Genomic DNA, 26,957 nt, shown 5'->3' on the forward strand with positions numbered 1-26,957 from the left:
GTTTGCCCGCCTCCCCTCCTGGCAGATCTGGGACCAACCGGAGCCTGCGGTGAGTCCGGAATGTAGCTCCCCGGGAATATGTGCGGGGGGTGGGGGATTTGTAGAGCAGTCACTGGCGAGTCACTGGGATGAACCGGCGGGAGTCTACTCGGCGTCCTATCTATGGGCAGGCCTTGCCCTAGGAATGCAGTTTAGTCTTCTGAAGTCATCGCCAACGAACAAGCATTTTTCACATGACTCAACATCTTTTGTTTTGTCTAAGTGACTGACAGTTTGCAACTCTGTGAATGTCAGTGCCAAGAATGAATCTGCAGCTCGGTTTTCTGATATGAATTGAAATTATTTTTCAATGCACATTGGGCCGGATCTTCCTGGATCCAGGAAAAAATGTCTCCCTGCCTGGATCTTGTAACCGGGACCCCAATCCTGGGAAATCCATGGGCACTCTACATTTACTTTAGAATGCTGGGGTGCGTTCGGGGCGGGATTTGAACATGGTCGCTAGGTTGAGAGGGGAGAACCCCTCCTCGCCCCCAAATCACTTGAGGGTCTGAGCAGGAACCCTCTGAAATCCCTTCTCAAGTAGCACTGTACAGGAAATCCTGATGTGTCTTTTATGGGATTTAAATGGTGTGTACATTTAGTACTTTGCTGACATTCTAAGAAATCAGGCTATTTCCCAGGTGTTCATGACTCATCTTCTGAAGGGTTGAGAGACAAAGGTTTGACCGCCGCACCCCCTTTTCCTGTGCTAGGTGGGACCCAGCAGTAAAAAAAAAATTAAAAAAAAAAAAACATTTCCACCACTCTATAGAGAAGCAAAAGCACAAGATGGCGAAGGAGCAGTGCCATACTACAGGTACACGGATACAGCGATACAGCGGAATGCTGCTGGTGCACTCCAATACTGGCCCCTGATGAAAGCACTTGCTTTCATCCCCTGCAATTCTGTGTGTGCCTACGAATGATGCCCAACTGTGAACAACGTGAATGCATTTCAACCACTCCTCGCAACGCTCAGCAGCTCGCAAGGAACGCAGCAGAGACTGCACCTTCAAGATTGCGAAGGTAACAATCAGTAATGTGCTAATGTAATGCAGGCATTCCAGATCAATGCAAAGCGCTAGAAGCAGGGCTCGAGTGCAAAATAAACTATGCCTGGCAAATGCAACAGTTTGGGCTTGTGTGTAGGCATGGGAAAGACAGCCGTAGTGGCATTAACTGGCCATTGTTGGTAGGAGGTGCAAATGGTGCAGGTACCTGGGCAATTGTAGTGTCTGGCAAACGCCTAATACTTATCCACAATCTAAAACGGTTCTCTTTGCCAACGCTCGTTTTTAACAGGACTTCAGTGAAGGACTTCAAGCGACACCTAAAAGTCCAAACTAAAATGTGTTGGGGGTCTGTGACGCACACATTGGTAAGTGACATCACATGAATGAAGTAAACATAGGAGACATTTTATTACGTCTTAAGGGTAAGTGTTTTTGCCATTCAACCCTGTGACCTGGTCGAGTCCGGTCGCAGAACTGCACGCTTCAATTGCGTAAAAGTAATGCATATTCTTTTCATTTCTTAAAAACACAAGGGGGGGCGTCTGCCCTGCAAAAAGTGGGCGGACACAGACCACCCTCGTGCTCCCTGTACTTGTGCCCTGGCTAGAAGTGTTTCTCATACCTCTGACCGCAGCCCTTTATCACCTGCGATAGCCCTCTTCCTTAGTTATTAGAGGTATCACAGCACCGTACCGTGTGAAATAGCACAAATACAGTGTACATACAGCACAAAGTCAGTTGAATTGACTCTAGGCACCAGGGCTTCATTGCGCATGAAATATATGCAATTGGGAGTGCGGACGTCCTTTATGTCAATGAACGCTAATTTTGAACTGTGTTCATGTTCACCACACCTTCTCGAGTGAGAAACCCTGAAGACCAATACTACCCCACTTACCATGATTTAGGACAGTGGAGAGTGGATGCAGTCATGCTAGACAACCCTCACTCCCCCAGTTCGGAGTAGTGGAAACCATTCCACACTTCCATGAGAGAGCAAACACAGTCACTTTAACCTCCAGCACAAGAAAGAACAGTGGCAGCCATCCTAGTCCCTCACCACAAGTCCCCATCTCCCCCCATAGGAGAGCAGAGAGGCAGCTATCATACTTCCCATCAACAAGGAGAGTAGCAAATCATCCCATTCTCCAAAGCACAGAGGAGAGCTTAACAATATACAACAGATATCCTTTTACTTAATCACACAGGAGCGAGCAGTTCAAGCCACCATAGTCTCCACTGAGCAGAGCAGATACAGTGTTTCTACAATCCAGTACCCAAGCAAGAGCAGATAACACCATCCTGCTTATCCATGCTTCTGGCGAAAGAAGATCAAGCCATCTTAGTCTTGGCGAATGACGGAAGAGTGGTGAGGTCCATCCTACTTTCATCTGTGGACGAGTGTGGTGGAAGCATCCTACTCTTTCACATGCAGGTGGATGCTCGGCTGAAATCCACTCCCCCTAATAGAGCTGTGGAAGCCATTCTCTTTACCTGAACTCCTCATGTCTCCAAGCATAGGCATATACTTGACCAGGCTTAGAACTTCTATTAGGGTTATTGACTTGAAGAGTATGGAATGTGTAGGTAATGCCCTTGTATTCGGCTCAATGGCTAGATGCAAACCTGTTCAACAGGTCACCCCACTGCCCTACAGCCCATGTCATACTCCAAATCCCTTCAAAACTTCTGGTTATCTTTACTGTGTCTCTAAAGCACCTTCTGCCACTGAACAGGCTTCTTGATCCCTCTGTGTCTACTCCATTACCCTTAAAATGCCTTTGCTTACCTTAAGGGATGTAACAAGTTGATCACTATTGCATCATTAAAAACATTTATGACAATCTAAGACAATGCGCAAGTTCTTCTGTGTGCGTTAAACCTTTAACTTGGAATTGGTTTAAGGCGGCAGGTGTCACGCATATGTGGAACTCATGGACATAGTCTCTCTTTAGAGAGAAATTTTGTAATCTTGGACAAAACAGTTTCCTTGGAGCAGTCAAAAAGGAAAAAATCCATAAATTAGGATTAGTTACAAACTTGCCAAGAGAGCACCTGCTAATTCCTTTCAGTGACACTTTCAGCTTACCCACAGCATAGGAAGTTCTCCAGATAGACTACATGAAGGCATGCTAGGGTTAACTGATGCAATGGAATATGCTTATGCCAACTCTACTCATTGGACCCGTTTTTATGCCTCTCAACCCACACTCGTCGGGTGTCAAAACGCCCTTACATTTCAATGGTCTCTCACCCACTAACAACAAAATTTGGTGCTTTCACCCACCTTTGGGGTACAAATGTTTGAGAGCTAGTAGTTTGTGGCTTGAAACGCCATGGTGCACAGCCATATTTTAACGTCTCAAATAAGGCAAACAGGAGGATCACCAAAAGTCAAACTAAGCTCATTATTGCAGTCTACTAAACAGCCAGCTTGCAGCAACCCAAGATTTATCGCTAACCATATTTCTATTTAATGTTCATCTCAAACCATTGCAATGTAGAGGTTGCACAAATGTATTGCCATGTTCTAACCCTGCCTGACCATGAAGAAGACTTCCCAACAATCATAATGCAAGGTGTACATTAGATATCTAAAGTAAATGCTACTCTGGTAACGTTCTTTCGACTGGATGTTCTTCCCACGTATTCCTCATCTTACGATATCTTCGTTTACAGCTTCGGAAATGTTTTCTCTCAACAGAGGGTGCTGTGCATCGAGACTGTTGACTCGATGTCCCTCAAGGGCTTCAATCTCGCTGATGTCATTGTCGAGTACATATACCACATGCAGTGCCCGTTGGCTTCAGTTCTGTTTTTTCACCACCCATATGCAGAATTACCGCCTTTGATAAGTGCCTTTTATATCAGACCTTAAAAAAGCATAGGATCTAAAACTCAGAAATTCTACAGTGGGGTTTGGTTGGGAGGGTAATGAATATGTGGGAGGAACATCCAGTCGAAAGAACGTTACCAGGGGTAAGTAATTTGTTTTTCAAATGGATTGTGTCCTCCCACTTATTCCTCATCTTATGATAGACTCCCAAAGCAGTCCCAGACTCTTTAGGAGGCAGGAGTAAGAATTTTAGAGTTAATGTTGGTCCAGAACGGAGCATAGAACTGACTTCCCAAATCTTCATTCAATGTTAGAGGTGTCTAAACAATGTTTTGTGAACGCGTGGAAGGTGGACCAGGCAGATATCCTTTATCAGAACTCCCCTCTGAAGGGCAGAGAAAGTTTCCATGACCCTAGTGGAATGAGCCCTTCAACCTTCTGGGGGTTCCTTCCCAGTTAGCCTGTAGAACTCTGAAAAAGCCAGTTGATCCATCTGGAAAGAGTCTGTTTGGTAACAGATGGACCTAGTTTGTGCCCTGTATAACCAATGAAAGGTTGGTTGTGATGTCGCAACTTTGCCATCCTTGAAATATAAAAGCTTAGAGTTCTCCTCGGATCGTGTCTATGAAATCTTTCCTCTTCCTTGCCAGGATGATGGAGAGGATAGAAGACCGGAATCACCATTTTCTGTGTTAAATGGTAATCCGATACAATATTAGGTAAAAAAGAGGGTTTGACCTGAAGGACAACCTTATCCTTGTAAAAGGTGGTAAACTCAGGTTTACAGGATAATGCCTGCAACTCACTCACCCTTCGGGCTGATGTTATCGCTACTAACAAAATAGTTTTGTAAGTTAGCAGCCATAAAGGGCAGGAACGTAGAGGCTCGAAAGGAGCTCACGTAAAAATAACTTTAAAACCACGTCCCAAGTTGGTATTTGGAATGGTGTAGGAGGAAGCACATTTGTGACTCCTTTAAGAAATTCAATTATTAAAGGGAATTTTGAAGTAGGATGTCTCTTCCAAGGTGCGCTTGAATATGGAAAGCGCTGCTAGATAACCCTTGATTGTTCCCATCTGGAGCCCCAGATTTACCAAATGTAGTAGAAACAATAGCACTCTATGTGGACCCTTTTCAATGCGATACACCTAATTTTCCCTACGCCAGCTGCAGAACTTGTTAGAACGGCAGCAGTATAATTTTGTGGCTGGCCTTGTGGTCGAAAGCAAAATATCTATTACGTCATCCTGGAGGTCCCAATCCTTAATCTCAACCTCTCAGAAACCATGCGTGAAGGTTGGATGTCTTGACCTCTGGATGGAGAACCTGACCCTCCTCTCGCGAGAGAATGTCCCCTCTTTGTGGTACACATATTCGAGGGCAGATGGACATGTTCAGAAGGTCCAGGTACCATGTTCCCCTGGCCCAATCTGGGGAAATAAGGATAATGGATTTCCCGAACTTTCTCAACCTCCTGATTACGTAAGGAATGACGGGAACTGAAGGAAACACGTGTGGGGGTGGAAACTCCCAGTCCACTATGAACGCGTCCCCTAGAGCTCCTCTTGGAGGAAATTCCCTGCAGCAAAACCGTTCGTACTTCCGGGTGTCACTGGTCGCAAGCAGATCCACTTGAGGGATTCCCCAAAGGGTGAAGTTCTCTTGAAGGACTTCCTGAGCTAGTGCCCACTCAAGGAAGACTGCTCTGCCTGCTCAGAGCATCCACCGCCACGTTCTCCTCTCTGGCTAGGTGAACTGCCAATAGAGAGATTCCTTCTTGAATTGCCCAGAACAAGAGCTGTCACTAAGATATGGTCACTCCTGTGTATTTGCTTCCCATTGCGTATGTTAATGAGCCCCCCCCGGCCCCCACTTTTTTTAGGATGTGTCCGGTTTGTCTGCAGTCACATTTTGAAATGATGCAACCATTACCCCTTTCAAATTCCTCATCTTACAATATCTTTATTTCAAGCTTCAGCTGCTTTGAAAAAACATTTTCTCTCGACAGAGGACAGTGTGCATCAAGACTGTCGTCTCGATGTCCCCCAAGGGCTTCCATCTTGCTAACCTCATCGTCTGGTACATTTACCACGCGCACCCCCCGCTGGCTTCAGTTCCGTTTTTCTGCGATTGCTTTGAGAATGACAGTGCTCCCCATCCCACGAGTCAGGTGTCCGTCACTACTGTTATCTACGGCCATGGTTGCCAAAAAGGTTCTCCTTTCAGAATGTTCTCGCAGGCCCACCTCAGTAGGTCTTGAGCGACTCTGCTCGGAATCTGAAGGTCTGACATCCTGCCTGATAATTGGGACCACTTTGTCCAGAGAGCCCATTGAAGGGATCTCATTCTCAGGCGAGCCTCTGACACCAGAAAAATGCAGCAGGTCATGAGGCCGAGCAACCTCAAAACATCAAAGAGCAGAAGACGCTGGGCCCTCAAACTTGGTGACCATCTGAATAATGTCTTGAGCCCTCACCTCAGATGGCGAGGCTTTGCCCAAGGATGCATCCAGGACTGCTCCAATGAACTGGAGTCTCTGAGATGTTATCATGTGGGACTTCTTGTAATTGAGGGAGAAGCCCAGTCTGTGGAGGGAGTGATATGACATGATGGATTATTTATAACGCGCTTAATACCCAGAGGTTTCTAAGTGCGGACCCGGGGATTGAACCTGTGTTGCTCCATGTCGTCTTGCTTCCAAGGCAAGCATGTTGCTCCTAAGCTATCCTCCCGAGAGGCAGGTGATACTGAAATGTTCTGTGCCTGTTCGGTTAAACGTGCCCTGATCAGCCAATTGTCCAAGATGGGTGGACTTGACTCCACCCCTCTCCCGAGACTTGCTACCACCACTACCATTAACTGGGTGAAAACCCTCGGGACGGAGGTCATTACGAATAGCAGAACTCGAAACTGATCATGAGAACCGCCAATGGCGAACCCCAGGTACTTCCGGTGCTTTTTATGGATTGGCAGATTGGCACATGAAAGTAAGCATCCTGAAGGTCCAACAATACCCTCCAATCCTACAGCTAGAGGGCCTGAAGGATATGAGAAAATGTGACCATCTTGAACTTGTCCTTCTTGAGGAACTTGTTCAAGTACCTCAAGTCCAAGATACATCTCGGTCCTACGTCCTTCTTGGGGATTAGGAAATAGGCAGAATACCATATTCTGTTCTCCATAATAGGTACTGGTTGTATAGCACCTTTCTCTAGCAGGGTCAAAATGTCCTGCAACAGGAAAGGATCTGGGATCTGGAACATTTAGCGAATGGCTTCCCGATGGATGATCCTGAGGTATCTGTATAAAAGGGGAGGCAGTAACTCTGGGCTAATGTTTCCAATGCCCATGCATCCGAAGTAATACCTCACCATTCTTTCAGATGCTGCAACAGTCTGCCTTCCACCGGGGTGTTGCAAGTCAAGACCTCAGAGTGGTTTTGAGGTGGCTGATGGTAAAGATGCTGCTGCTTGGGCGAGCTTTGCACCTCTCCCTCGTCCACCACGAGGGAATCTTCTCTGTCCTCTTTGACCAGCCTGTCCTCTCGCTCTTCCAACTCAGGAGTAGCAGCGAAAAGACCTACCCCTCCAAGATGATCCGCTGGGGTGAAAAGGCTGTTGCTGCTTGACTTCGGCACTTAAGGACTTCGCTACCGCCTTGGAGGTCTGCAGCTAGGCTTTCGTCAGACTTATTTCCTCAACCCAAGCAAACCTGCGTATGACAGTGCTTGCCGCCATGGTTCTGCTGACTCAGTTAACAGTGTCCAGACCGGATTGCAGAGACTCACACATGGCCTCCTTGACATCCCTTATCAGGTTCATGAAGCAGTCTCTTTCCTCACCCTCAGGGGTGTGATCAGCTGACATCACTTTGCAGTCCCACAGGGTGAATGTAAACTTTGCCAGGGCACATGTAAAATTAGCAAACTTTAAAGCCATGCTGCTAGCAGAAAAGACTTTATTTGCCCAAGAGTCAATGTGTTTGCCATCCCTATCAGGGGGTATGGTTGGGTACGCAGCTTGCTTGGAGGCAGATGTAGCTGCTTGTACTACTAGGCTTTCCGGAGTTGGGCGTATTGTCAGGTAGCCAGGGGTCACTACTGGATGTCCTGGATTGTTTTGCTAACTTTTTGTATACTGCAGGGCTGGACTCTGGAGCTTCCCAGTTTGCTGCAACCATTTTCTGAAGTGCTACATGAAAGGGTAGTATAGGTTCAAATGGAGGACCTTTTACCAATATGTCAGTTAGGTCGTCTTGCTCAAATGCAGGAGTTGGTCTACTCCATCCTAGGAATTCTACCACTCTGGACTTTAGGCTTCTGTATGATGCATCTGCATGATCAGCTAGGTCCGGCTTCCCAAAATCTAGTTCTGGGGAGGTGTCTAACCCACTAGCTGTCTGTAGGGTGTCATGAAGTTCCCTAACCCTGGTTCCTTCTGAAATGAAACATTCAGGTTCATTAGTATTTCTTTGAAATACCAGGGGTATCCAATTGGAGACCACATGGATGGGTATCATCTGAGGTTTCATAGTCCTCATTTGTAAATTTTAGGGATCTAAACAAATTCCTTTTAGGTAAAGGTTTAAAAAACTTTTGTTGGCTTTTTTGTGACAAAGGTGTAAACAGCTTGACTTTGCACTTGTGCTTCGAGGGACTTGACCCTCGACTCAATTGTTTCTTTGCCGATTTCTCGTTTCATTAAGTACTCGAAGACTCTTGAGTAGTCTTAGGTTTATGATCTAGGCTCGAGGGCACGCAGGGTTTCGCCTTGGCCTCATGCTCGTCATCGACTGTAGCCTGGCCACTTTTAGGTTTAAAGGATGACGGGGTCCGATTCTTGAAGAATTTGCACATTTTCTTCCTAAAAAGTTCACTCCTCTTTGGAGGAGGATTTTGTCAGGCAGACTACGCTCCTTTCACCTGGGGAAGAAGATGAAGATGTTCTATGCCAGCTCTTCGAGTTTTTTGATGATGCCGAGGAGTGTGTGCTACTCGAGTGAGAATGTTTTTTTATCTTTGTGTGAGGAGAGGAATTTCTCGACTCGTGGGATGACACAAATTTGTGTGAACGGGGATTTGGGGACAATCCCACCCACCGATAGTTTAACTTTGCGCTCTTTTAAGGCCTTACCTGTCATCTGCTGACAGGTTCAACAGACGGCAGTTACATGCTCTATGCCCAGGCACCACATGCATATCTTAAGCAGGCACCGCATTTTATGCACTTTTTGAAACCCGTCTTCGGAGAATTCAGAGCTGTAGAAGAGACCATTTTTGAAGAAAACTGAAGTGCACTGTCATTCTCAAAGCAATCGCAGAAAAACGGAACTGAAGCCAGCGGGGGGTGCGCGTGGTAAATGTACCAGACGATGAGGTTAGCAAGATGGAAGCCCTTGGGGGACATCGAGACGACAGTCTTGATGCACACTGTCCTCTTTCGAGAGAAAATGTTTTTTCAAAGCAGCTGAAGCTTGAAATAAAGATATTGTAAGATGAGGAATTTGAAAGGGGTAATGGTTGCATCATTTCAAAATGTGACTGCAGACAAACCGGACACGTCCTAAAAAAAGTGGGGGCCGGGGGGGGCTCATTAACATACGCAATGGGAAGCAAATACACAGGAGTCACCATATCTTAGTGACATGCGGAAGGTTCATTAAAGTGGCCTTTCCTAATCGAAGAAAGTGCACAAGACAAATGACTGCCTTTGAGAAAATTAGTAATCAATTCGAGAAACAACACCCAGGAAAGGAGGTTTACCAGTAACTGACAAAGTATAAAAGCACACACCTTTTTTAAAAATATCTGCATTGAGATATTCTCGGTAATGCAAAATCACAATACGAGGCATTTCACTCTCGGTATCATCACGGTATCGTGTAGGCTGGTGGGTAACTTTCTGCCCTGGGAACTAGATGACTCGGGTTCAAATTCTGGCTTCAGAGCTAGTTGCAGTGGCTGAGCATGCACTAAACCAAACGTTTAGTCTAAATTAAAAGTGAGCAAGTTACTTTTTTTACTCCCAGCCTCAAATACACGTACTGAGAAACATGTCCGCCCTCTTGAAAAATTAGTCGGAGGCTGTGAAAACACACATCTACACTACTTGTGCCCTGCAGACGAACATTTCACCTGGCCTGCCTAATAAGTGACATATAACCGCCTAAACTTTATTAAGCAATGTTCTCTCCTTGCCACAGCCACAAAACACCACAACCAAACTGTTCCCAGAACTGAATAACATTTTTCTTAGGCCATAATGCTAGATTTGTCAGGCTATACGAGGTGGTAACTATGAATAACGTGGGCGTCAAGACATTACCACCCGGCACCATCAGAGTACTATGGCCATTAGTATGCCTTCACACTGTGTTGGGTAAAGAGGGACATTTCTTTACGGGAAGAAAAAGTTACTGCACACGAACCTTGTTTTCACTCTAAAATTAGCCGGTATGGAAACAGCAGCGGGCGCTCCATGGGGAATCATTCTTCTACTCCCATGGCAGCAGTGCACATAGGTGGGGAAAACAGCCTGAACAGCTCAGAATGCTGGTACGAACTATTAGGTAAGGACCTTGATAAAACCAACCTGATTAGGTGCTCGTCCCTCCTCAGTGGCTAACGAAATCGACGAATAGCCGATGGAACTTGGACAATACCAAAATAATCAGGGCTTTAAATGGGATGGGACAGAGTCCTGGCAGTCTCCAAAATGCTCCCTCGACCATGCCCCAGACTCCCCAGACCCCTCAGACCCCTCAGACAGCTCAGAGCCTCATGGTTAAAGGGCTGCCTGAGGAAGTCAGTGCTCTGAATAAGAAAAAAGGAAGCACCAAAAGCAACGATAACTGTATGCCCGCCTCTCCTTTGGTATCTTAATCAGGGGCACCAAACCGCAGACAGCCCTTTAACAACTAGGCTATGTGAACTTAAAAGGCTGCTTGGGAGGGCACCTCTCGAAGAAAGAAAAGGAGAGAGAGGGCACACTGTCATCATTGCTTTTTGTGCATGCCCTTCTCTTCTCCTTTAGTTCAACCACAGGCTCCAACCCCAGCTGGCAGCCTGCTGGTGGGGGGCAGTGCCTGTAAGTAAAGAAAAGGCGATTGGCGCACACAAAAGAATGATAGCAGTGCACCCCTGCTCTTCTGCTTGGCTCCCATGGTCAAGCGATTTCACCACCTCCCCACCCCAATCACTGCACTTAGGCCACACTCCCTTAATTGCGTCCCCACCCCCTTCGAATCCTCCATCCAGTTAAAGCACTCACAATAGTCCATTGGCAAAGACACATTCTGGGTAAATACCAGAAAGCAGTTGCAGTGCTGCTGGGTAAAATCCATTCCTTACAACTTTCGAATCCAGCATCAATTTTGGGAATATGCACACTGGCATAACAGGACCCCCCCCCCCTCTAAACCCCCACCCGCTCACAGTGTGGGGAAGTGGGTCCCTGGTTGCCTCGCGTGAGCCAGGGCCTAGAGAGGGGGAAGAGCATTCGTTTGCACGGAAAGAGCAAGAGTTTTTTTCTGGGTGGGCACCCATCCCTATGAGTAGAATATGCACCCATCCCTATGAGTAGAATATGCACCCATCCCTACGAATAGAATATGGTGTAAGTGATGAGAGAATGTTTATAAATGAGTGGCAGGTGAGTGAATGGGTATGCATGTTTGGAGAATGCAGTGTGAGTGGATGGGTGAGTGAATGGGTATGATGAGAACGTGTTTGTAAATCTTCTGGGTGGGTGCATGTATGCAGACTGCAGCGTGAGTGAATGGGAGAGAAGGTGTATTGGTGAGTAACATGTGGGTGAATGGGTATGAATGTGATTTAGGTGCCTGATGGTCGCTGGGGGGCCTGGGAGCACAATAGCAACTCTGACATTTCCTTAAATTACATGGCATATTTTACTGCCATTTTGGGTTAAGCCAACTTGATGTGTGTTATATGGCTAGACTTGCCTTTTGGTGCAGCCAGTCTAGCCGTTTCATACTGTGGCATACATGTGTTTACCGAGCAGCTATGCTAAAGCAAGCATAAGTGCACTTGTATGTCTAGATGGGCCAGCACTGGACCCAGTTTGGACATGCTTTCTTATTGGGGCATGGCATTTTTAATGGCAATGCCAATAGGAGTTTGTTCTTACGTGGAAGTACTGGCATATATTGACAGCATCATCTTGGACATGTTTTATTATTGGCATTACGTGCAAAGCAAACAGGAGTATTTTCTTATATGGCAATACTGACATATATTGGTGCAGCCAGCATGGAAATGTATGGGCACAGCGAGCATGAACGTTTTTTATATTAGCATGTTTTGTGGGGAAAGGCACAATAATGCATTGGGAAATATTCCTGTGCACTTTTGGCGACTTACATCTATTGGATTATTTCATGAGTTACCCAACAAAACAAATTGCAAACAGTCTATCTGTTGGGTTATGCCATTGATTATGCAATTGGTCATTCAGAGTTGAACATCTACAACAGTAATGAATCTTGACTGCACATGGATTTAGCACATTTACATCTCGGTCCAGGAGAAAAGTGCAACCACCAAGGCCGCATGAAGCAAGCAATTGGGTTTATTGAGAATGGAGACTGGTGCAGGGTATCTAGGCATGCCAGGTGTGTGTGCCTTTGTAAGGGGGGGCATGAAGTGCATGGGTGATAAGTCTTTTATACAGAAATATCATGTGCCACATGCCCTCCAATTCAGCTGTCATGTGCAGTAACACTCCTTTCCGTACAAATCCCACTTTATAAACACTTTCATAGCCAGGATCTTTCGAGCCCTTTCGGCTTTGTTTGTCAGCAGGCTGACTGTTTGTCAGCCTGCTCCTCTAGATCCTTACAATGGAAGAGTCATGTAACCTTTATCTCAATGGATCTCGCTCACTCCCAAGAACAACCAATACTCATCTGGGACAAGACCAAAGTGACCTCACTCAAACAGCCAAAAATCAAGGCCTCAAACTCTGGTAGCCTAGACTCTGTTGGGGAAAGCTGTAAAAAGAGCACTCTTTAAGTGGGATTCCCCAGCATACCTGCTGCCTGCTTGTGCGATCGCACCTTATTTTTAGTGAGTTTAGTCTTCATACCTCACTCATGTGCTTAATGCATTTTGCTTTGTGGCACTGGTTAAACCTTGAGACTAGATGGGGTGCCAAGTGCCCATTTAAGTCTATTGTGAAGCAGTACCGATGCCCTTAAAGGCAGCAGTGCAGGAGAACTTTGTTTCACTTTCCTTTTATTTTACATGGGTGTTATTCTCAAAATAAACGAAACCTGGACAGGCTGTTGGCATTCGTACATTATTTTTAATCTTTTTTGGGTGCACTCCTGCCCATCTTTATATTTTACCACATAGTAATCCTAGGTGTACTATTAGTCTAGCCAAAATGGCTAAGTTAATTGTTTGAGCTATATCTGGCTAACTATTAATTAGCAGCCTTCCTTCCCCAGGGTAGGAACTGGCCACATGTGGTCATTCTCTTCTCGGCTCTGGGCAGAGCCCAAAAGGTCACATTTGTGTGCCTGTAATAAGTTTGTACTGGGTACTGGGTGTTGGGGAACCGTAGACATCATACTTCACGTTCAAGCCAGTGTGAGGTAATGATTTTGGCAGAGTTTGAACGATGCATGTCCCGGATAGGCAGGCGGGGGTAAATCAGGAGAGGAACTGAAGCAGTTGAGCAGGTTGACTGCTCGAACTATGGGCCCAAAGCCTGGGAGGCAACGGAGGGATGCCAGGAAGCTGTTGCTACAAGTGCTGCGAACTCCCAGGACAGTAAAGCTCTCTTTGTGCGTGACCTAGGGAAGGAAGCCTGTGCAGGGTCTCCAACCATTAAGCCAGTGGGAACAACTGGTTCACGGCCCTGCAATGTGCGGACATCTCAAAGCTTCTGGAAGCTGTAGTTCTGTATCTAGCCTACACCTTCGGGAGTCGGGGCTCCTGTGTGGCTGGACACTGCCAAGCAAGTGGTTCAACACAGAGAGCTAGACAATATCAAAGCACTCTAACCGGCTGGATCTGAAGACCTCTGTTTGTTTTTTGTATTTACATATTTATTGAGAGTTTAAACATGACAGTAACCTTAACAGCCCACCAACATAATAACATATACAAAATAATTCCACCCACCCTCCTTAACAGTAGTTTTATATAACAGCGGCATGTTGACAAAATGATTTCATGTACATGATGTATAATACTGATTTTGAGGTATAGAATTACAACTCCAAAAATGTTTCCCACATTTGTTCATACAAATTTATTTTCATATTCCTGTACAAGATCACTCTCTCTATTCTTGACATTTGCTGTAAATCTAGCATCCAAGCTGATACTGAAGGCATTTGCTCACTTTTCCATTAACGCAGTATCATTTATTTTGCAGAAATTGAAGCTCTGAAGAACCAACAGCGTTGCAGGAAAGACAGATCGTCCTGCCCTAGGAAAATACTTGTAAAATCATTATCCAGATCAATCATCAATACCTTGTTCATTGTTTACGTAACCTATTTCCAAAATTCTCTTAAACCGCTACACTCCCATATCATGTGTTCAAATGACCCCACTATGTGTTTACCTCTCCAACAGGCCTCTGATTGCAACAAGACTCTTTCATACAGTTTCTGTGGTGTCCAGTACACTCTGTGCAGGATTTTTGATCTGTCTGGATTCAATGAATGATGTCAATGTCACATTCTTGCATATATTATTCCACCTGCTCACACTCATCTCTGAGTGCATCACTTCTGACCATTTGTCCAGTAACTTCCCATTAGTTTCCTTGTATTGTGCCAAATGTTTGTAAACCTTTGAGGCTATGTGACCACCCAACTTGAATTCTCACAACTTTTCAACCAGTCTTTACCCTCTTCAGGAATCCTATTCCCCACCGCTCTCTTCACTTTCCGATATTCCCGGAAAGTGCAGTCTTTAAGACCCTTTTCATTGGTTGTGTTAAAAGTAATCCATTTATTATCTTCAAATAGGTCGCCCAACCATTGGATCACGCTCAAAAGCCAATTTGGCCAAAACAACGTTTTCCCTTCTACCTTAATCTCTGGATTTAGCCACAGTGATGAATTACTAGAACTGGAGATAACTTTCTTGGTTTGCTTCATTAGGCCTTTCCAACATTCCCTCAAAAATGTTGTTGGTGCATACGATTTGCATCCAATTGCATCTTCTGATTTCAGTATTGCCCTGGGTGCCGGAGAAGTACACCTACTAGTTTCAGCCTGCATCCAGGTATCCGAAGAATTGTCAATAAATGGAAGCATTTGTCTTGCACCGAAAGCCAAGTCAGGCACTCCCAATCCACCATTTTCAGATGATAATTGGAGTTTCCAAAGCTTCAGGAGAGGTTGTTTCCCATTCCACAAGAATGACTATCACGCTTTCTATCTTCTTGATGGATTTCTTTTTTGCCACCATAGGAATCATACTCAGAATGTAATTAATACTTTGAGTCAAAGTCATCGTTTCGCGTTCACTCTCCCCCGTACACTTGGTCTCAATTCGTTCCACCTATGCAAGTCATTGTCAAGGTTTTCAGTAATGCGATACAGATTCATATCCATCATTCAATCCACTTCCTGTGTTAACCAAATACAGAGGTAACGCATTTTCTCTGAGCACCATCTGAAATTATAGTTACACAACCTTTGAATGGTACATGCTTCCGAAGCTGGCATTACTTCCGATTTTGGACAATTTATCTTGTAACCGGAGTACTCATGAAAAATGTTAATTTGATTAACTATTTCTGGGACAGATGTGTCTATATTTTGTAACACCATAAGCATATCATCTGCATAAAGCCATAGTGTGTGTGGCCTCTCCGAATTGTATCCCTTGAATTATGGGATCTCCTAATCTTCGCTGCTAGGGGTTCCATTGCAAGGGTGAATAGCAGAGGGGAGAGAGGACCTCATTGTCTTGTTCCCCTTCCCAGTTCGAATCCCGTTGATGAAAGACCATTTGTATTCACACTTGCTGTTGGTCTAGAATACAAAAGTTGTATGCAACAAATCATGCTTTCTCCCAATCCAAAGCCCTCTAAAGTAGCCATGAAGTATTCCCATTCGATAAGATGGAACACCTTCCCTTTGTCCAGTGGTAACACCACCACATCAGTCGGTAATTTCTTGCTTTCTTATAGGCTTAGCAAAAGTCTGCATATGTTCTCTGATGCATGTCTCCCTTTAACAAAACCTGCATGTTCGTGATAGACGATTCCGGGTAACAGGTTCTCCAATCTCAATGCCAAGGCCTTTGAAAATATCTTATCGGTATTAATCAAACTTATAGGTCTGTAACCACTCAGGTTCACCAATGGTTTCCCTTGTTTCAAGAACAGGGAAATGGTGGCATGCCTACTGGCAGAAGGAAGCAAACTGTTGTTTAACGAGGAATGCTGCATGGCCAGCATCAGGGTATATACTTCATCCGGCATAATCTTGTATAATTCTGCATTTAATTGAATATTTTTATAATTTTGTAAATTGAATTTGGACGATTTTAATATCGAACAGAAATATTCTGGTGGCCAGAAACTTGTGATTTTTTATTATATCCAATTCATAAATCAGTGATGTGCATTTTGTCTATTTTTGAGGCTCTAATACTTAATATATGTAAAGTTCTTTATGAACTGTAGATCCTGGGTAGAGTAATCCCGGCTTGGGCCCCACCTAGACACCTAGGATAGATAGTGGTCTTTTTCCGACATAAGAATCCTGTAACTATGGTCTTACAATGGTCACTGCACTTCACTAGTGAATTAAGACAAATTGAATCCTATGGGAGAACGTTGGTAACTGTTCTAAAAGAAACGGCCCCCAAATATCCTAAATGGGGAACCTACCTTTTACTCATGTCAAACATTGGTTCATAGGGTAGTTTTGTACTACTTAAGTTTATTTTCTAAACCTTGGTGTGCCTTGTCATTTTTAGAAGGTCGACAATAGGTTTTAAGACCCGTTTCCTTCCACATGAGTCGTGTAACAGTGCAAAGTAGATTATTTTTGTTCTAAGGGGTGCTTGGTGTCCCAAGTGGACACCAATGTTCTTTGTAGATGTATACAGTATGTGGTTTTACATGTATTATCTTAATGTTTTGTTGTAAATAACTACATATAGGTTATACTAAACTGTTTATAGAAAGTATTGCTGGACAATTCCATGTGCATCTTAAATTCATCTCAAACATCCGGATTTCCTTAGTGTATGCCTTACTGCTCAGTCACTTTACCAAATCAGACTTAAGTTGAACTGTGTACAAACCTTGCAGGTCCACTAAGGTTGCAAGGGCTAGGCTGCCCCTTGCAGCAGAGCTCCAGAGGCCTATAATAAAGCAATCTCCATGAAATCCTGAGGTCTGTTCTCCTACAGATGCTGTGCACCCATGGAATAAAGCACTTAACATTGGCAGCCCCCTAGGTTTCTAGCCCTCACTGTTGCTTTACCTATGAACTATGCACATAAATATATCCATTGGGGGGCTAAAGGGTGGGGGATTGGGGATGATGTCTGCAGATAGAGTGGGGGTAAAGGGAGCAAAAGGAATCAAAAGCTTGCACAGGACCTCTCATGGTACAGCACTGATCACGCTCCCCAACTTCTAACTTTGCCAGTCACTCTCACAGCCATTCTAAAATGTACCTTTCAACCTTTCCTCCTCCTTTCCTCTTGACCTCATACCCTCTCCCTTTGCTCTCTAAAGGTGGATTTGGTTGGTATGAAACACACATAAGATTACACGTTGCTAGCTCCCTGCCTTGGTCGCTCCCTTGCAGTTTCTCTGACATCTAATGAATGGTCACTGGCCAACTTAAGTGCTGCTAAAACGGATGTATACGATTTTGCCGTGGCACAAATGTTTGCGGCCAAATTCACTGTGGCCAAATCGGGCCCAATTTAAAACCCCCTCACCAACCCACCCCCTAGTTATCTTTTTGCAGTCCACTCATCTTCTGACCCTGCAATGTCGGATATGTCCCTCCTACAAGGGTCGGATCAGACGCTGCAGGGTCGGCTTTTTTTTTTCTTTTTCCTGTCCCCCGCCTCCAAACCTCCAGAAGAGAGGGATATCCTCGCTACCCTCAAAGGCCATCACTACGAAACATGGGGAGTGGGGGACACCCCTGTTCTCCATGTTTGGTAGCGATTACCCAAACTGATAATTTACAATCGCTTGAATGGTACTGCCAAATTCGGCCAGATTTACCATAAGGTCAATTGTAAATTATCAGTTTGGGTACTACCATTAAGACAACACTGCCAAGCTCCAAAGTATTCTGTGTGCAGAGGTTTTCATAAAAGGTGTAAAAACAGGTCTCTGTTAAGCCCCTTAGAATGAAAAGAGCAAGCAGATGTTCTGCCCTTTCTGGGTGTTAGCAAAATTATTCTCAAGGCAGACTTCAAGGGAAGAAGCAGCGTAGGTTTAAGTCTTGGTAGTGGAAAGATCTCCTAGAATATTGTGCACATCGAAACCTGTGGAAGGTAAATGTGGGCATCTCTGTTGTAGTGGGAATGATTCAATATAGTGCATGGGGGCGTCAACTTGAGTCATCGCTTAAGCATCAGGCAGTGAAGCGAAAGCTGGAGTAATAAAGACGAGCATTAGGCAGAGAGAGTAAATATGCACCCTTTGATGTTTGTGTGGTGATTCCGCAGAGAAGCTGCTGTAGACACTGTTAAAGCATAGTCAATGGATTGCAAAGGTATCTGCAAGGATCAGGGTGATCCGATGTAGTAGGAGCATCAGTGGTAGGACCATACGAAACATGGCGATAGAAAAATGTGATATTGGCCACATTGTCTACCAGTGGATGACATGGCAGCAGTTGAAATTCAGTGTCTGGTTGACCAGATAGCCTTTAACCCATGGTATCCGTATGCATGAAGGTTATTTGGAGAGTGTCACACCACAATGTCATCGTTAAAGCACTACAGGGTGGGACAAGAGAAAAGAAAGGGGGGACAAGGGAAAAGAAAGGAGGGAGACGAGGGAAAAGAAAGGGGGGCGACGAGGGAAAAGAATGGGGGGCGACGAGGGAAAAGAAAGGAGAAGGCTGATGGAAAGAGGTACAGATATGTCAAGCAGTATGGTTGTGGCACCATTAAATTCGAGAAGTGGTACTTTTTTAAAGGTGGCGAGGAGAAGTAGGATTTGCTTCATACACGGTACACGCAAATTAGGCAAGTCCATGATAAGTGATCGTATTTCTATAATTTCCAATTGCATCAGCATACACCTAATGGCCATTGCACAGATTGCCTAAATAACACTTCCCGAGACAGTTCAATGGTTTTTATATTGATGGAAAAGGGCTCCAAGGGCCACTGCTCACTCTCTAAACTAGAAATGGGCAGTCCCGCCCTAAATCCAGGCATCCCTCAACCCAGAGGGAAGGGTAACCCTATCTACAAGCGGTCTGCCTTTGTGTGATAGCCTAAAGGCAAATGCACCATCGATCTAGGCTTCCTCAAGGAACAATCTATGGTTTTGAACAACTTACCCAAAGCTATGATTTATGGTATGTGCCTTCCAATAATTTTGACCAGGACACTTCTCTGGCTCTTCCTCATTCTGAAATTCTTGTCCTTATCTCTACCATTTCCTCTCCTCTCCTCTCCTCACACCACTAACTCTTCTCCCCATCTCCAACCACTACTCCCTGTCCCCCTCTCCTAACCACTCATCCTCTTCCCCCCCCCAACCATGACAACTCCTCTCCCCACCCACGACCCCGGAGCCTCCTCTTCACACCCACAACCATTTCTCCTATCCTCCACCTCTGCCCCACCCACCCCTGCTCTCCTCACCTACAACCCCCTCCACCTACCCACCCACAACCCCACCTCCTCTTCCCCACCCACTACCCCTCCTTCTCTTCTCACCACCCCAACCCTCCCCTTGTGCCCCCATGCACAACCCCTCCTCTGCCACCCACCTTCCCTCCTCCTGCCCTCCTTCTCTCCACACACGACCCCTCCTCCTCTCCATCCACCAGCCCCATCCGCTTCTCCTCCTCCTCACCCACTGTGCCTCCTCCTCACAACCCCTCTCCCCACCACGCCCCCTCTCCAAATACTCCTCCCCACCAAACCTCCTCCTTTTCCGTCCTCTTTGCCAAACACACCTCCCCATGTCTCCGCCAATCTCTGCCACTACACCATCTCCCATGTCCTTGCCACTACTACTCCCCCTACAACCACTCTTTCTCCTACCCCACCACCCTTCCTCCCCCCACTACTCTTCCTCCTCCTCCTCCCACTGTCACCCCTTCTCCTCCTCCTCCTTCTCCACTATGCTGCCTCCTCACAACCTCGCCCCACCCCACCTCCTCTCCACCCAAACCCCCTCATCTTCCGTCCTCTCTGCTCAACACTCCACCCCACGTCTCCGCCACTCCCACATCAAGCATGGCCTTGCCATTACTTCTGCCCCACCCATCACTCCTCTCCCCAACAGCACCAGCGACAGCACCACCACCAACACTCCCCCTCCCCCTCCCCCAACCTCCTACTACCCCCACCACACCCATCTCCTCCTACTACTACACCACCACCACCCCCCCACCTCCTCCTACTCCACTATGCCCCTCCTCCTCTCCTCCACCCTTCCTCATCCCCTCCACCCACGACCCTTCCTCCCCTCCACCAACCACCCCTCCTTCTCCCCTCTACCCACTACCCCTCCTCCTCTACCTCCTCGTCGTCCTCCACCCTCTCCTCCACCACACCTCCTCTCCTCCACCCACCACTCTTCTTCCTCCTCCTCCCCTCCACCCACCACCCGTCGTCCTATCCCCACCCACCAGCCCACCACCTCCTCAACCCACCACCTCCACCTCCTTCTCTTCCTCCTCCTCCTCCTTCTCTCAACCCACCACCCCTGCTCTTCCTCTCCACCCCTCCTCCTCCTCCTCTCCAACCACCACCCCTTCTCCTCACGACCCTCTCGTCTCCTCCTCCTCCTCTCCACCCACCATCCCTCCTCCACCCACCACCCCTCCTCCACCCACCACCCCTCTTCCTGTCCACTCCTTCACCTTGTCCTCTCCACCCACCAAATGCTCCGCTTCCTGCCAAATCTTTCATCTGCTCTACCACCACTGCTCCCCCCTTGCCACACCACCACACCCCACACACCACCACCGTCCCCCTCACACCACCACCACCACCACCACCCTCGCCACACCAGATTACTCAGTCACTACACCAGGGTGTTGCAATGGTAGCCCATGGTGGTGAGCAATAAGTCCCAGGTTCGTAGGAACTGTTCTGTGGGTCTTTCAGAGGTGAGCATAATGTTTTTTGGAGTGTTCTATGTACATGCTGGACTCAGTTGTAGTCAGTGGCCCTACACTATGCAGCAGATTCTCTGCAGGATATTGCTGGCTTGAGTTTGTAGGAACACAATCACTCAGTGGAGCTTCGGTGTTACTGGTCTCTTCAGTTTCTTCCCCTAAATATGCTGGGACATGTACTTTCCTGGAACAGATAGAGAAAAACTGCTCAACATCAGGCAACAGAGGTACGAGGCGACTGGCAGTGGCCCTGTGCACAAGTATGCCACTATAAGAAGGGACACGGATTGGGGCCCTCCCAACTGTCACCTTCCCCCTCTGGGTTAAGCACTACCCTGGCTTCCACCCTGGTAGGCCTCCCGCCCCAAGATGAGAGGGGTTCCCCATCCCCTCTTCACATGGGCAGCTTGCTGGCACTGTCACAGCATCAATATGGCTACTTCGAAAACATTGAAATGAAGTCGGACAGATGAATCTGGGACAACTCACTGCATTAGCCATTCCACAGCATTTTCTAAAAATATTTGTATAGTGGAGGGCAAGCTCCCATACCCCTTTCTACGCCCCTCCACCATCTCCCACAAACAACCCTAAACATGATTTTTTTAAATAGCACCTTACCTCACACCCGCTCTAAGAAATTCTGCAAAAAAATGCAGTAAAGTAGCCATGGCTTAGTTCTGTACAAACATTGAAGATGGAGATACCATGGTGATCCTACTGGCATGCCACCACATGGGAGGATCCAAAATAAAATAAACACCTTATATATGCTTACTTTGCTAATTAAAATATCACTTGTTAAAAGACAATAAATAGGGCTTGCCGCTTGTTAGGGAGAATTCTCATAAATGGCCGATTTCCCTTACCTAAGGAGTCCCTCAGCAGCTTTGCTGGATTTCTAGGATTTATTTTTTTCCCCTGGTAAGAGAATGAGCCTTTTTCCCACTCTTACATGTGTTTTGCTGTGTGTGTTTTTACCATTTGTGTGATCTTGGGCTCTGGAGCCTCGCCGACTCCATAAGCCTCATTTTTAAGTGTGTTACACAGCACCTTCAGTACAGTGACACAGGGTTGTCTTTCAAACTTCCCACTGACTCAATTTTTCTGGGACTGACTACTGTCTCCCAGAAACATGTAAAGTTGCCATTAACTTTATGTAGTCTCTTTAAACCACAGACCTAGTACACCCCATCTTACATTGAGTATTGGAAATGGGTTAATTCCTATCCCTTTTTGTCTGTTCTTCTTGGAGCACTGTTTCGCTCCCTTAACATCAAGACTTCGCTGGTGGCAGTGGTAACTACCCAAACATTTCTATCGCGATTATCTTAGATAACCATGGTATTGTTTTAGGCTATTATATTAGCCTCTAACATAAACCCGCTTGACCAAATACATTTTATTTTGGCTCTGGCTGGGATTATTCGCCATTTCTTTTGGTTGAAGTCTTTCTCGTGTTTTACTCTGCACGCCAAACCGGGGACGATTCCTTTGTTCGCCGTCTTTTTGCAGGCTTCTGCACAGAAGCCCTCCTTAAGGTGCCTGAAAGTCTGGGTAGGCAGGATGTGAGGAAGGGGTCTTCAGACCCCTGCCACGGGTTCCCTTGGTAACCCAAGTTGCACTCCTGTTTGATTGGCTGAGGGGACTGTCCTTGCCAGGACAGCCACCCTGCTGTGTGATTGACAGCCAGGTTGTATGAATGGGGGAAAAATGCATAAAAAGCAGGTCTCTGGGACCGGAAAGGCAGAGTCACCACTGGGACGAAAGAACCAACGAGGAGCTGATGGAAGAGGGCCCCTACAATGACTGAATCGCCCTGTGAAGCCCGAATCTTCAGAATCCGACGACAGAAGATCCTCCAGGAAAGTTCTTCCCTTGAGCTGGTGGGACCAACCAGTTTGCCCAAATTGCCAGCCCTCCTCTGGTCGAATTCGCTGTACAGAGCTACAGCGGGCCGGATAGCCAGGAAGGTCGGACCCGGCTTGGGTTTTAAGGAGCGCACCTTTTATTTGTTGCTTTGCTCTGCTGCTGGGTTCTTCCCTGGGTAGTGCAGGACCCTCCAGTCTTCCCACTTCATGTCAGTCCGACAGTCACTTCAGGAACTGTGAGCCTGCACGAACTACCAGGAACATCCGCCTCAGCTACAGCTTCCTCTCCGTTTTAAGGTACTGTGCAACTCCGGTTGTTCGTTTCATTCAACCGCAGGGAAAGTGTTTGAAATCTTTCTCCAATCCGAAGGCTTATCCTTCTCTTCTCTTTGAACTAACTTTTCTGCCAAACCACCTAGTCTGGTATCCGTGGCACAAACTTTACCGCAAGCTACCCTGAACCGTGTGATCTTGAGCAAAAGAATTTTGACCCATTGACTTTGGCCCTAAGCCTTTCTACCTGATTCTATCACTGTAGTTTTTCTTGTTCAATTGCCCTAAATACTTACCTGTTGGTGTGATTTAATTTCTATTAACTTTGTCTTTCCCTCCCTTTTAAATTGCTGGAGTGCCATTTTGTTGCCACTTCATTTTGTGAGCTCAACTTGTCTGGAATTTAAGGGAAGTGGTGTGGTGTATTAAGAGTGTGATTTTTAAACTGCTTATAATAGTGTATTAAACTGCTTGTAATAGTGTAATGTTATACAACTGAAGAGTAAAATAAATGTATATGTTTTTACTTGAAAACCTTGAGTCAGTGTTTGCCTGAATCATAGTAATTGCTGTCCTATGTGCAACTATCTGATACTGCTCACTTACTCTTGATACACGTCTGGCTGCTCAGCCATCGCTACCACTTTACAAGTGACAGTACAAATTCACCTTTGGTACAAGCCTGTACTACACAGTTAGTCTTAATTGTGTGTGGTGTTCCCAAAGAGTACTGCATATAATTCTGCCTAACATTGCTTTGTACTCATTTGGATTAGTAATTGGTGGAAAGTAGACTCCAGATAGTGTTATCAACGGCACACCTTTTGAGTGGCGTGAGGCATGTAGTGAGAGCCATAAAGTTTGGGCACGGGGTTGAGGTCCAAAAAGCGTTTAATAATGCTCATAGATAAGAGGAACAGGGGCTCTGTGGTAGCTTTTTATGGAAAGCATGTTGTTTTCAGCTCCCGAAAATGGTCATGAACAGAAAAGCTGTACATATCATCGCAACACTGGACCCACGCCTAGATACTGGATTGCATTGTGTCACTGCAATGAAATGACTAGACTACTTATCTGCAGGAGTATAGGGTTAGTAGTGAATACAACCTTTACACCGCCCTCACAGTACTACTAAACCAGCAATGATGCCAATGATAAACTTGAAACTGGCACAGCCCTATAGGTATACAGCCTTTGCCTCTTCCCTAAGGCAGAGAAAAGTCCATTCACACTTTAGGAGGGGAGTGAAATGCCTCAGAAGCAATCTAAGTCATAGTACTGTGATGCCAAAATAGAAGTCAATTTAACGAAAGTTCTATAAAAATAGGCTCTTTAATTAAACTGACAAAAATGCACAGAACTAAAACACTTCTGGCCCACACTTGTAAGGGAAAAAACAAAGACAGGCTTCAAAAATAAAGGGGTACTTTTGGGTTTTCAGACAGGGGTGCTCGGGAAAAGATAAAAGCACAGTCTGGCGCAGGGCTGTTTTGGCCCAGCAGTACATTCCTGCCCAGTATCCTAAACGTCCCCCCATTCGTGACTAAACTACAAAACAAAATACCCCCCACAGAAGGAGAAATGGGTGTTCTAGCCAGGCAGACTCTTCCCATGATAGTTCCACATTTTTGAGTGGTGCAGAGGGAGAATTAGAGGAAAGAGGCTGTGATAGTGATGCCGGAATGAACGATTTCCCATTTGAATGATGCCCCATTCCAAGTAGCCCGTTCGGCTGACGCATAAGCAGTGGATGCAAATGTTCTGTAAAGCTTACGCCGCCTTAATACTCCTTCTGAGTGCTGTATGGGTAGTAGAGAAGAAACAGGAGTGGTTTGGATAAAGTAAATGTGGAAGGAGGAATCCGGGGTCGAGAGTGAAAGGTGACAGCAGATCACATATATTCTTTAGACAGTCATGGAGAGGAGATCTTTCTGCACAGGAGAAAGGTTAATACTGACACTGTTTCAGTGAGAAATAGCGCCGAAATGTCCTGCTCCAACTGGGGCAAGGTCAGTCCGATTCTGTCCTTCCAAACTAGGAAGGTTTGTAGAGGGCCCTTTAGGGTTTATGTCAGCGCCAGTCAGCAGGTCCTGGGTAGAGGTGGTATCTGTGGCCATCCTAAACAAGCCTAAACAAGGGCTTGTTTAGGATGGCCAGCTTGCTGGCCTTGTCCAGCCAGTTGGCCAACCTAAACAAGCCCTTGGGATGGGTTTGGAGAAGCGCTTGTCTATTGTTTGGAGTTCTGTCTTCACCTCTATTGAAGAGGACTGGAGCCCACTGTATCCGCCCCCAATATAATTCCAGGTGAACCCTTCAAGAATTGTCTAGAGGTGAGGCCTCCCCGACCAAGGTCACAGTAGATTGGACTCTTAACAGACTTGGTATTGGCCAATCTGTTGTCATACCCAGAGTGCTTTATCTGCAGGAATTGGGCAGGGGCCAGAGATTTGGCAGTCCTAAAAAATAAATCCAAGATAGTCCATCCACAGAGGTGTCTGACGCTCGCCTGGGCTTCTATAACTCCTCCCTCTGTCTGCCTGCCTTAAATAGGCTTCAGTAATCAGCAAGCTGGTGAGAGGTGGCAACCGTAATCCCAGGACTGCCTTTGACGTACCAGCTGAACCACCAGGGAGTGTTCCTGTTGCCTGGAGGATGTGACGAGCCTTCTAAGGGGGATCAAAAGGAGATTTCCAGGGTGGGTAACATCATCTTAATACACAAGGCCCAGTCAGGAATGAGACTGTCCACCAAGCTGACAATAAAATGGCAAAATTGCCTGTGGCTGTAGAACTGTGTATTCACAGCAGCCAACATGTTAAAACTAGACATGGGTTATATTTAGTTTTATTCAACTACCACATGGCTGCTAAGGAACATGATGATATTTTGAACCGGTGAACCAGCTGGGCGTACAGTTCTAACAAAAAACTCAACCTATTAGAACTGTGGGTTTCAGAAGCTGTGTTTAAGGATGCACATGTGACCTTTGTATCTGTCCTGCTGCCACTGCAGAACAGCTGCTTGAGATGCCACGATATCGTCATAGAATAGGCACATGGGTGCTCTGTGCTTTTTGGCATGAAGCATTATTAAAGTGGGGTCCGGTTAGCGGATCTCAATTTTAGAAACAGAATAGCCTGCATCTCTTTAAATTAAAAGTATAGCACACACGTAGATGCCATTCCAAACAGTCACATATATGAAAATGCCTAGTATTGCAATGAAAACATTTCAATGGTGGACCTTCAACGTAATAAAAGGAATGGAAAATTTGAGAAATCATTCTAGGGTTGGTTTCATTATAGAAAATGGGGTCATGAGACGTACATAAGTGCAGTCATATTAGTTAATAGAGAACATGACCAGCAACAGAACAGCGTGGAGATATTGTCAGTGACTCAGGTTTGCCATTTGAAGTCAAAATTAGAGGAATTCTTAGGTTTGCCCTTTTTTGGTGCCCAAATAAAAGCAAATTAACGATTTCTATGATCATCTATCCACAATTACAAGAGGATTGGAAAAACATTGTTATTGATTTTTGTTTAACCTTTCCATGGCGCTCCACTACACAAGGATGCTTGATGGCAACT

The 26,957-nt window shown here is 45.9% G+C and overlaps 1 protein-coding gene and 1 long non-coding RNA gene across 5 annotated transcripts in view; one reads left to right on the plus strand and one right to left on the minus strand.

Moving 5' to 3' along the window:
- The window catches only part of VMP1 (vacuole membrane protein 1), a 1,390,334-nt gene that overhangs the window by 835,070 nt on the left and 528,307 nt on the right, over nt 1-26,957 (minus strand). The gene's annotated exons all lie outside the window — the stretch shown is intronic.
- On the plus strand, nt 809-17,339 carry LOC138488259 (uncharacterized). Its single transcript, XR_011274626.1, has 3 exons — nt 809-1,068; nt 1,345-1,420; nt 14,296-17,339. It is a non-coding gene; the product is annotated as an uncharacterized lncRNA (long non-coding RNA).

Source organism: Ambystoma mexicanum, chromosome 9, assembly GCF_040938575.1.
Source record: "Ambystoma mexicanum isolate Mex_15411 chromosome 9, UKY_AmexF1_1, whole genome shotgun sequence".
Classification (NCBI taxonomy): Eukaryota; Metazoa; Chordata; class Amphibia; order Caudata; family Ambystomatidae; genus Ambystoma; species Ambystoma mexicanum.